The following is an 11,434-nucleotide window of genomic DNA, read 5'->3' as shown; positions in this document are numbered from 1 at the left end:
TTTACATGTATCATGTTGTGGTTTCATTAGAATCTTCGGAAGTCATCATTATTTTTTCCAATTTGACTTCAAATGTCTTGGTTATAGTAACAGATGCCTCTCTCATTTATATTCATTGACCTCATTATCATCAAATGATGCATCAATTGTGATCATGATGTTGTGTCAAACTGATGAAGGTACAGGAAATTTAATGCGTTGCCAGGATTAGGATGCCAATTATTTAGTACTTCCAGTACATCATGTCTAGGTGGCTGATGTGTTTACTACTTAATAAGTATATTGGGATACATTTGTAATAATTGACTTATGTGTGCATATATATTTGTAACTTTTTTTTACTCAAAAATCTTGTGGATGTTTTCAAACGGAATGGACATGTATGGGAGCAAAAGTGATGAATGAATGTGCTGCTATTTGTTATGATGCCTTGTACTGTGTCTCGGGTCAAGTTTAGAGTGCGTTTACGCGGTTGCATCGCCAGCATGTGGACGAACTGCACTCTACACATGGGTATAGGTTAGCGTGTGCGATTCAAACCTTCAAGTGCTGCGAAATTCAGACTTTGCGTACTCTCAACTTGAGACGAGACACACTATAGTGTGTACTATGTACATGAGGTGTATAAACTCTTGATGACAAAAAAAAAATGTATGTATGAATATAAAGATGTGTTATATTAAAACTCATTGGAACAATTGATATTGTAAATAACCATGGTGCTGGCTCTCTTGATGAGACAAACAGTATAAGTTGTATATGATTTTTTGCTCGATAGTTTGACAACTTTTAATTCCCAAATGGAATGCTAACGAAAGCCTGTAACCTAGCGATGGATGTCCAAGAGGTCAAAGGTTATCAACAAGTTGCACACCTTGGTTTGGTGTATTGCTTAAATATCAATATGAAATGTCCAAGTTTTGTGTATCACCTGTTGTATATAATTTTGTGGGGATGGTGCTGTGGAGAGGTACAAGAACATTCGAAAAACATAAGGTGTCGTTTAGAGATGAATATCCAACATTCTGGGGTGGAAACAGGGTTGGGGTTTTAAAAATATAATTCATCAATTGCATGTAATTTAGGTTACATTGGTGATGTACATGTAATTGTGTAATTAATTGCATTTATAGGTTAGTTTTGAGTGAAAATAACCACTGCAAGCTAACATCTGGATCCATCATTATTTTTCACAAGATGGTTAATTTGTTTGTTTTGCCTCAAATTTATCTCACCTTTCGATCAAAAGATGCCATTTATGTGGACTTTGCGAAGTCCTCTATTTAAAAAGGCTTGAATTTGGTCATTTACAGAGCACCGCAAATTTATGTGACAATTGATCCCTGATGTACTGTTTTGAAATGCATGTAAACCATCTACAGCAGTTTCTCTCCCTAAAAATCATTGTGTTGGCATTTTTTTTATTGAATTATAAACTACATTGCAAGTACAGTTGTGAACTATTTCTACAGAAGATGTATATCCTTTCTGTGCTCAAACTAAAGCCATATATTTGATTAATGTAAATGTGTAACTCAAGTTTGTATCATAATTTTTGAAATCAACCAGGAGAATTGCTTCATATTTTGTTCCTTTTTTTGCCCTGTTCAGATGTACATTGTATAATGGAACATGTGCTGTTTTAAGTTCCAAGTATTCTTGATGTTTTAGGAAATGACATTGTTTTGAAATTCATACAGTATATACAGAGTATGTTACACCCATGTCCAGCTGCAAGATATTTAATTAAAGACCAACATGACGGTTGCTGTTGGTTCTGATTTGTTTTTGTGTTATGATATATCCAGCTGATTATTGACTGTAAACGTCCCTAATGATATGTTATTGGTTTTAAGCAAATGTTCCCATATAGCGGTGTTTATTATAATTATTTTGTCAGCACCGTGTCAAATACTGTTTGAGTACTTACCAGAACTGTGTACAAAGTAATCATGCTAATTTACATTTATTTTTCATGTTTTTGTTAAAGATAGTACTTAGAAAACGAAAAAAAAAAATCTTTCAATTTAACATGTGTTTTTGGTAACCTTCGAAATGAACTGAAATTCATTTGTCAGAGAAAATGTGGATGCACAGTTCCAAAATGAACAAAAGAGACAACGACTCAAATTAATTGTGTTTTCTTAATCATCATGTATGATAAATGTATTTTGAACAACTGTTGTATCATTGGACTTGGCCTCAGACCAGAGGTAGTGCTCAGATCACTATATACTGGCTCCTTGTGGAAAGGTTGTTGCTCAGTAGTGTGTTTTTATTATGTTTCTTAATATATACTTCTCAGTTATGTCTCAGGAGAAATGTTATGTCATTGATGCCACCAGAAGAAAGTTAAGGAGAAGTTTTTTCAAGGGCTTAATTATAATTTTGCTGGTGAATAATTACATTGTAATTACCCTAGCCTCAGATGGGTAGTTTAGATGGGGTGCATTGTGGGAGGTAGCCAGGGTGTGAGATTTTGTGGGGTTACATGTATGTTGGAATCATTATGCGCTTAGTTTTTATTTTCAAAATCCTTCAGGAATTGTGTGCTTGGTCATTTGACTGTAAATGAGATGAAGTTGAAGGGTGATTTAAACCAAGTGTGTTGTACAACAGGGACTGCCTTTTGAGGAAAGCGAGAGCAATCACTCTCTACTGCTCTCCTTAAATCTGATATAGGAGAGTGATTTTTAGCTCTCTTTAGTCAACCAATATCTCCTTACATTCTATTGTAAATACTCTAAGCCGCTCACCCTGAAATGGATCCGAAAGAGCTATATTTATTTAACGCCCTGTGTGACTGTAAATGGAATTTGAAAATGCCTTTAGTGCAAGGAATTGTGATCATAATTCCTTTCTCAGTAACAAAGCTAAATGTTCATTTCCAAATTCAAGTTGCTCATTGCTACATTATATGTATCTGTTAGCAAACTTGGTGATTGGAGGCAAGCGAGACTGCGTGCCAAGGGTGGCTCTTGCTAAATGTCCATAATTGGGGTCGCCATTGTGAGTAGTGTGTAATGGCTAATGAAGGGTTTGTCAATCACCAAATTGTATAACCACCGAGTATACTCACATACTCTGTGGAATGGTTTGCATTTTATGATCTTGTAATCCAGAGTACAGATACTCGTCTTTGTAATCATTCATAATACACGTTGTGGTAACTCACTCTGGAGCTTTTGATAGGCTTTCAGAGCTGGAACTGCTGGGTGGTATACATCACCTGGACTGAACGTAGCACGTATGTACATGTAATCCATGTTCTGCTCCCTTGATTAGGTGTGTACTGCAGTTTTTCACCTCCGTTTAGAAATGAGCATGATCTGATTTAAGAACTGCTTTCATTTTTTTTCAAAAGATATAACCTTTTGAAACTTGCAAGTGATGTACTGTGTAAATACATTTCATGTTCAGGCAAACATGTTTTCAATGACTGTGTTTTCTCATAGTCAAGTCATGTCAGCTAGTCACTGCTGTTTTTCGAGTTTTGTATATAACGTTTTCGATGTACAGTGTAAAAAAGTGAACCAAAACGTACAAAAAAAAAATGCTAAAAAGTGAAAATTCAAGTTTGTTATCGACAAAGTTATTGTTGGAAAACAATGTTTGGAGACATGAAAACCTGCACTCTACAGTCTTTTGCAACTAGCAGATGGAAAGTCCCGTCAGTCTGGCAAATTGGATCAACCATAATGTTATTATTGCTACATTTTTTTTCTTTTGAGGCTAAGCGCTTTACACAACTCTGACTGGTATTGTGTTCTGTGCATAAGTTAGTTATGCTGTCAACTGTGTGGCCGTTTTTTTCTTCTTTGAAGCTAGGCGCTTTGCATAACTCTGAATGGTGATGTGCATAGGCAAGCTAAGCTTTCAAGTATGTGGCAGGTTTTTTTTTTAAAGCTATGTGATTTGTTCAACTCTGGCGTTGTGTTAATGTGCATATGCTATGCTAAGTATCAAGTATTTCCAGTATTTGGGAGTTTTTTTCTTCTTTTTTTAAGCTAAGTGCTTTACAAATCTGACTGGTGTTGTGTTTATGTGCATAGGCAAGCTATGCTGTCGAGTATTTGGCAAGGGTTTTTCTCTTTGAAGCTAAGTGCTTTGCACAAATCCGACTGGTATGTTGGTTTGTTGGATGAGCACTAATTTCAGTGTATGAAGTTACACCTGCAGTATTTTTCCTTTTTTTTTGTTGACAAAAATGCTTATATTATTTCAAGCCATCCTGCTCCTTCAATGGTGCATTTCTTTGTGCAATGTGAAATTTTAAGTTTCCTAGATGTCTCATTGTTTTTCCCAGTTATTTTTACTATGCTTCTCGTAGAAAAAAGGGGTTTCACCTTGGGATTCAGGGGGATGAGATATTAACCACTGTGTAATATTTATGCATCTGATTAAGCTTATGGACTGTGGTTTATACCACAGAAAAGTTTGTTTTTGTAGCTACCAAACAGGATTATTTTAATCAGTGTAGATGTGTTGATTTTCCATAAGTTGTTGCCAAAAGTAAAAATTGTTTATAAAACAAATCAAATCCCAATTGTCTATCCATGCATGTAATTGTCTTAAGGTTTTCTTCTTTTCTCATTTATTTTTTTCAAACAAAATATGTATAGTGTATAGGTACTTGTAAGCTATTTTCCCAGATATATTGCAGCCAACCAAAAGAAGTTGTGCTAGTATTTTATATAAAGTGTGGAGTAACTGGTAAGAGTACTGAATAGTAAGGGCATTATAGGTGTGATAGAATGAAGTGAATCTGTATGTCATGTTGATGACTCAGCGGCAGACAGACTTATTTCCATTTGCCGCAGTGTGTACGATTGCTTGTGGCATGCAGGAGTTGGCTCGATGCAGCACTGATACAAGACATACATGTGCATTGAGCAACCTGTGATGCACAAAATCACTCAATGCACAGTGTATACTTTGCACCGAGTTGAAACTTGGCATTGAGTTTGCTCATGTATATAGTGGACATAAGTCTTTCTTCCGCTGATGTCTTGAATGTAATCCATGAAAAGTGCTCTAGGCATAGGGTCTGGCATCCTACAAATTTACCTTAGTGCCCGATGTCATTGTGCGTGTCATTGTAGGGTAGGTAGCCTCATCAAAATACCTTGCATTGGCTGCCCTGAAAATACCTAATTCACAGACTACATAGTGCGCTGATGAGAGGTCTTCCACAGATTGTGTCAGCGATAAGTGGTACAAGCCTTGGAATTAATCAGTACTTTGTTAGTTGCTGTAATACAGGCAGAAATGATTTCTCGCAAATTTACAAAGAGTACAGCAAGAAACTTGTATATTTATCAGGGTCACCATTAAACATGTGTAAGTAGATTGCTTCCGAGCGATACAAATTTTTAAGGACTTTTGGGTGCCATTGATGAGATGAAATTGCTTGTCAAAAGTATAATTGTTTTGAAGAATCTGTTCTATTTCAAAATGTCTGCTTCATTTGGTTTGATTACCAGCAGACCCGCGACAAAAGATTCCGTTAGCGGTCACTGTAGCTACATATTTATCGGAGGATGTTCAGAAGAGCTGTTAGAGGAGCAATTTAACTTGATCATTATTGAGAATTACAGGAGAGCTGCACATCATTCTCATAAGGAAGTTACGAGGAGTGATCATTCTCGCTCAAATTCAGAATTTAAAGCCCGAATCAAACACTATATTTAACAAATTAACTTCCAAGAAAATTGTTCATTCATTCTTGCCTACTAGTTTAGCATCGTGCTTAGTTATAATTACTTTTTCGTAAAAATTTGATTGTATGAAGTTTTTTGCTCCAAGTTAATCTACTCTACAGCTGATTAGATGTGCAGTGCCAAATATGCAAATTATCCAGGCACCTCATAAATATGCAAATTAGGTACCTCATTTGCATTGTTAAATGCATTTTGATAGCTGTCTAAAGAGTCTTGTTTAAGTTGAGTAGAATTCAAGCAGTGTGTTCCATAAAAGAAAAAGAAAATGTGTGAGTATAATTACGATCGTACCTTTTACGTTTTTGCCAATGATTGTAAACTAATAATCTGCCATATATTTTTTTGTAATTGTACTACATGTATGTAATACTCGATCACATTATATATTTTCTATTTTATTTTTGGCTTTGTAAAATCTTGACAACATCACCACCAGTAAAGTTGCCTACTTCCCCTACCCCAACGTTGTTCCCCATTTTATCGATATTGTTATCTTTCATGATAGTTTATGTACAATGATGAGGACGGAAAAGATGTGTAGAAATGTACATACAAATGTGTATTATATGTTAACTGTATAAATGTAAAAGGCATCAAAGCTCCATGATCTTAAATTTTGTAGCTTCACTTGCATAAGCTTGAGGCAAATCATATTCGTTGACAGTATGCACCCAAATGATGTGCATGTTTGTTGAGCAGTGCATTCACACATACCAATCACATACTCGAGCTACCTCCCACTGACTGGTGTTTGTGTTGTTTCCTTTATTTTGTAGTGCATCTAAATTGCGCGATGGAGATGATTCCCTACACCACCCACCATTACTGGCAATGTGAATCCCAATATGCGTGTAGCGTGTGAGAATTTTTGTTTTTTCACCAAAGAGATTAGGAGAGTCGGAACTCAACATTTATGGATCTGTACATAACCATGATGGGAAATCAATCATATTGCATCGTTTTGGAGACGGAATTGTTGTTCTTCCAGCATTTTTGGCAAAAAACCAAAATTTAATTCGTGCGTTAGCGTGTGTTATCAGTATGTGTTTGCATGCAGCTCATGATGTAAAGCATGCGCCAAGTATCGGAAGTTTGCCAGACCTCGGGCAAAATAATCTGAAGACACGCTATTTCCCCATCTATGAGCGACACCCAAAATAGTGGAGTCTGCATTCTCCTAGTCTTATCTCTTTGCGCTGGTAGACTGGATATATTGAATGTTGTTCCTAGTGGGAAGACTTAGTGTGGTTAATTGGTGTTTGTGTCACTGTTGCATTAACATGTGAGAGTTCAGGCTCAACTAGTTAATGAATGCAAGCAAGCAAGTGGATGGGAGTGTTTGAGTGCTGCATACATGTATATGTTATTTTGCACGAGAAGCAATCATTTCTTATTCTACCAAACAACAAAAAAGAATAAAAGTTGAAAAAAAATAGCTGCCATTTTGTAAATAATATATTGTTACTCTTTTTGGAACAGGGACTATTATCATGACATGATAAATTTAAAGATCATAACCATATTCAAACATAAGTTTATAAAGTATATTTGTTATCACTATTTTACACAATACTTGTATGGACATTAAGCAGTTGCCATTTAATTAGTTCAGTTATACTGTGCAATTATAGATAGGAAAACAATTTTACGCCCACTTGAGAGCATTTTCTGATCATTGATCATGAATAGTAATTAATGACCTATAGAGGGGTTTTTTTCATACTCCCAATGTGTACTTTTCCAAGGAGGCCATATCCATTATCAGTATTGAATGTCCTCATTTTGAATGCCTCGTGTTATTCTTGCGCAGCTTGATGGCGCTTTTCAAACCTGTTGCGACGGCTGGAAAATGAGGATCTGTGAATATTTTGGGACTCCTTGGGATAGGGCATGGTGGGATCAATGGATTAGAGTTATGATGATACAAACTTGTTAATCTGATCTTATAGGCTCAGCGCAACAATATCTTGACTCCAATTTCGGCAAAAGTGAGATTTTGGTATGAAAATGTTGCTAATAACACCGTTCATTTGGCAGCCACAAAATCTTAAACTCCAGGCTGCTGAATGTGTCGGATCAACATCTTATAACTCCTAGAGTTACATAGAGTTTGCAGTGGCTTTGCAGGGGATCTTATGCACTCAACAACACAACATCTTATCTTCATGGAATTACGATAATGTGGTTTTGTGTTTTTCTCAAAATGGCAATTTTGGAGTTGCGATACTATTGCCCTGAGCCCTCGAGTTATTTGTTTGGATCATTTGAAACTCTTATAGAGCATCAGGGAAGTAAAACAAAAGTCCTTTAGTCAAATACCGTCAAGATTTGCCTAATGATGCATATTGGCATAACTGGAATTTTAGGCACAAACTTAAAGTGCCCTCCCTTAAAAATTCCACCTGCAAATAAGGGCACAGACCCGTAATTCTTGTTGAGATTTTCAAAGGAGGGCGCTCTCTATTTGTATGTGAAATTTACCTCAAGACAAAAGAGCCCATGTGCGCCATTTGGCGAATCCTAACGGTGTGTCAAGATTGGACATACTGAGTGCATCACTGGGGAGCTACACATTTGTATTGCTTTCATGAGGAGTTACAAAGAGCTGCCAGGGGAGAGTTATTAATGTGAATTGATCTAGGGGGCTTCATATTAAACACGAGAAATTATTGCTCGCACTCGGCTTGAAACCAAGAGCGGGTTTGTTCTCCCTTTTCCAGTTTTGTACTTTATTCCGTCTTGAGATGGTATAATATTAAAATGCAAGACAGTTGTTGCGCTTATCATCACAAATAGTGCTTTCACCTTGAAACCTGAAACATGGGTGGTAAGGTCCAGGCCTCGAAATAAACCAACATATTTGTGGTTCCTTGTGCACAAAAAATCGAGGCCCCACCCCTCACAAGAAATCATGGGGCTCTTGTATACTTTTGCATTTTGGCCCGAGGTTTTGGCGTTATTTCGAGGTCTGGCAAGGTTAATTGGGCTATAACAGTTGAAATCCATACACCCCCTATAGAAGTCATGACCTTAATCTCCCACACAGGGAGTGTGAAATGCAAATGGAGTCACCCATTTAGGTAGTCCCATTTGAAATTCACACTCCCTGTGTTGAAGATTAAGGTCTGTCTTCCAATAGGGGTGTATGGATTTCAACTGGCATAGCCCATTAAACCATACACTTCCCAATACCTCTCATTTGGGCTATCACTATCCTAATTTGGACAAGCATTAACTGTTACTGTTATCAGTTGTCGTTTATCTGTGCTATTGTTTTGAATTTAATATTACATTCTACAACTGCTCTTTCAGTTGGTGCGTCCAATCTTCCGTACGTCAAGAACGATTGTAGATAATTAAACGACTCCATTAAGTTGTAATAATTCATTCCTAGGTGGAGTCGAATGTGTAAATTGGTCTTTATCAACACTACAATTACAGTAGAGCTCTGAGGACTCGAACTCTGTTTGTTCTGATAGTACTATCAGTGATAGAGCTGTGCAGTGCCAAAGGTTGACAGCCATGTCCCCCAGAATGGCTGTGGTAGTAAAGCCGATTTGGGGGATAAGTGTTATACTAGCCCACTTCAACACAAGCAAACGTGATATGGTTAGTCAAAATGAATTAATGTGCAACAAAATTAAGAGGTTAAAATTTGCTGAAAATCTCTTCAAAATTGGACTTTTGTATACTAAGATAAGACAACAACAAGCAATGTATGCTATCTTTTTATCAAATGTAGTGACTAACCCAGGGGTGGAATTTCGCGGGAGTCTGAGAGTCGACTCTCGCAGAGACTCCCGTAAAATCCTATTGCGAGAGTCCATGTGGACTCTCGCTGGAAATGATCGGATCAGTGAACTTACGTTTAAGTTCAACACGCCTTAAAACTCAAAGCTTGCAAAATATAAAGGAAAAGTCGCCAAAGATGCAATGACATATATGGAAGTGAGAGTATGATGACACATATATTAAAAACTTAACTTCGTTAGTTTATTTGTTAGTTTGTTTGTTTGAATGCATTTTACGTAGGCCTACATATAATACCTTTTGGACTCCCGCAAGATTGTACAACGAGAATCCATTTACGGGAATCCATGGACTCTCGCAAAACTCTCTTGCGAGAATCCACTTGGACTCCTGTGGCACTTTACGAAATTCCACCCTGCTAACCACACGTTTTGCCTGATCTTGGGTCATAGGAATAATGCTTATGGCAATTATACTAGAGTGTGAACTAGACATGGCATGATAGCATGTTGTATCACAGGTGTTTTCAGTTCAAACGGAGTGAAAACTTACACATACGGTCACGCTTCAGTGGCATAGCTCAGAATCTTGCTCTAACTATTACTGTAATATTGGCTCTTAATTGTGCCAAAGAGATGTACTAACTGAACTTGTGATTTTAAGAAGACGGTTGAAATTCGTTAGCTTTGTTCTATTCCCATGGACTTGGAAACTTTACATTTAGTTCTGAATAATTATGTACTTCTGAGCTGTTTTACTGAAGTGATATACACTGGGTTATTTCAGTTGAAATCCATACATCCTCTATCGAAGATATGACCTTAAATCTATCGCACGTGGAGTACGCATTACAAAACGAGTTCCCTGAATGGGTAACTCCATTTGAAGTTTACAGTCTTTAAACGATTAAGGTCTCATGTCTTCCAGTGGGGTGTATGGATTTCAACTGGAATAGTCTCATTTAGAGGTCAAATGTCATCATCAGTCAAAGGTGATTTGGCTGCCATATGTACTATTACTACCCGAAGTACTCCAGCGCATGCACATTGTTGCTCTGAATGTGCCAAGTATAGTTTTTCGTGACTTGAGGTACTTATTCATATTGTAACTCATCCACAAACTCTGAGCAATAATGACATGATCATTGGTTCAATCCTGTTGAACTATGGTAAGGAACAGAGACCCGTGAGATATCATTGTTGGAAACTTTGTCATGTATAGTTTGACATATGGCAGCCTTAGTGTGGTAATTGTTTTTCACCATGGCTGATGAGACATGTCATTATAATGTTAAACAGTAAACCTATTGATTATGTTAATATCTGTGTTGTACATCAGTGTCAATTGGGAACGCAGCAAAGTTAACAAGGTTTATTATTGGCCTTTTACTACATCATAACGAGGTACTAGTATTCAAACAACTGAAACAAGTATATGTGTACTGCAATGTTTTGTTGAATTATTATTATACAAGGGTGCACTATCTTAACATGATCCAATATTAGTTTTTTGAAAAAACCTATAAAAAAATCAACTAAAAAAGGAAAAAACGTTTATATACACAAACAAAATCTATAAAAATGTGTGAACTTGAAAAGTTTCGAATAAAAATGACTTTGAAAAGTCAAGTATTGTGTTATTTGAATGTTCATTTTGTGGTGTTGTACATGTAGATAAAGCCAAAAAATTAAGTCACCAGTTATGTTCACCCCCGTATATCCTAAACAAAGACAGGTATGTCATAATTGGAACCAGCAGCCAATAGCTGCGTCTTTTAAATAGCTGCATCTTTTAGCTCGAAGTTAAGACCTCATTTGTTGAAATCGTTCAAGAAATTAAGACACGACATCCAAAAACCCAAGGAAAATTCCAATTTAAAAGTTGCAATTTGCCCCATTGCAAGCCGTATTGATTTGTACACAAGGCGTTCCCGACAGGGTTTTCTTTAACGCACAAAACACGCG

This window comes from Amphiura filiformis, chromosome 16 (assembly GCF_039555335.1).
Source record: "Amphiura filiformis chromosome 16, Afil_fr2py, whole genome shotgun sequence".
Classification (NCBI taxonomy): Eukaryota; Metazoa; Echinodermata; class Ophiuroidea; order Amphilepidida; family Amphiuridae; genus Amphiura; species Amphiura filiformis.
This window is presented reverse-complemented; position numbering follows the sequence as displayed.